This window comes from Suricata suricatta, chromosome 10 (assembly GCF_006229205.1).
Source record: "Suricata suricatta isolate VVHF042 chromosome 10, meerkat_22Aug2017_6uvM2_HiC, whole genome shotgun sequence".
Lineage (NCBI taxonomy): Eukaryota > Metazoa > Chordata > Mammalia > Carnivora > Herpestidae > Suricata > Suricata suricatta.
Genome location: NC_043709.1, coordinates 25,524,085 through 25,525,070, shown reverse-complemented (window position 1 = coordinate 25,525,070; position 986 = coordinate 25,524,085). Strand labels below are relative to the sequence as shown.

The 986-nt window shown below is 42.0% G+C and overlaps 1 pseudogene; it reads right to left on the bottom strand.

The window, feature by feature from the left end:
• The window catches only part of LOC115305104, a 705-nt pseudogene extending 300 nt beyond the window's left edge, over positions 1 to 405 (bottom strand).
• Positions 406 to 986: the final 581 nt, after the last annotated feature.

Here is a 986-nt window from a genome sequence, read left to right as displayed (position 1 = left end):
GGGCCAGTTTGAGTAGCATGTCACTGGTGGATGTGGCTTTCCCCAACATGCCAACTGGCCGTGTTCCATCAGAGTTAGAAATCTCTCTCTCCATATTCTGTGTGTAGTACTCTTTGTTGACGTCTGACTTTGGCATGTCATCCTTAAAAGACAATCCTGCATCACGAACCTGGATAGGCAGGCCATATTCTAGGTCCAAGAGGCAGGTCTGACAGACATTCTTCAATTTACTGCAGGTTTGGCACACTTCAGTCTTCTTAAAATGCATGCGGACTCCAGGGCACCAGCGAAATACTGTGAATGGCTTGGCACAGATTTTGCATTCCTTCCCATACTTTTCTTTGGTCATTCGAATATATGGGTTTTCTCCAAGACACGTCTGGCACAGAATGGGGAAGTCCACATCCTCCCTTCTGCCTGTTGTATGTATTGGAACCCAGAGAAGTCGCCATCTTGAGAGCGTCTGGAGGCAGCGGCAGCTTCCAAGTTGGGAGAGCGAGGGATTTTATCTCAAGACATACTATGAAAAACTACCTAGGAATCAAGTGCAGTGCTCACAATGGGGAGAAAAGTATTACTATAGTCTGGTAGATGTCTCAGAATTTTGGACTCTGCCTATTGGCCTGATTGTTTTTTCTCTTTCCTCATCAACACTTGAGTAAAGAAGTAGCTCTAAAATAAGATTGACTCTTAATGACCAGATGATGGGGAATCACTCCATTAGTAACATTGTTCATCCATGTTAAACAGGTTAAGTCTTTCTGAGCACCAGTGAGGAAATCACATTTTCCTGTAGACAGTTTGGGGTCTCTAAGAGTAATTTTCCCCTAGTAATTATACAGCAGTTTGCTCTCACAAAAGAGACTGATTAATTAGGAAGCAGCTAAATGAGTTCTTTAAAAATGTCTAAAAATGTTCTTCTTTTCTAATCCTCCTCAATCAAATTGACAGCTTTTTTTCTTAAATCCTCTTAAATAGTGAATGCA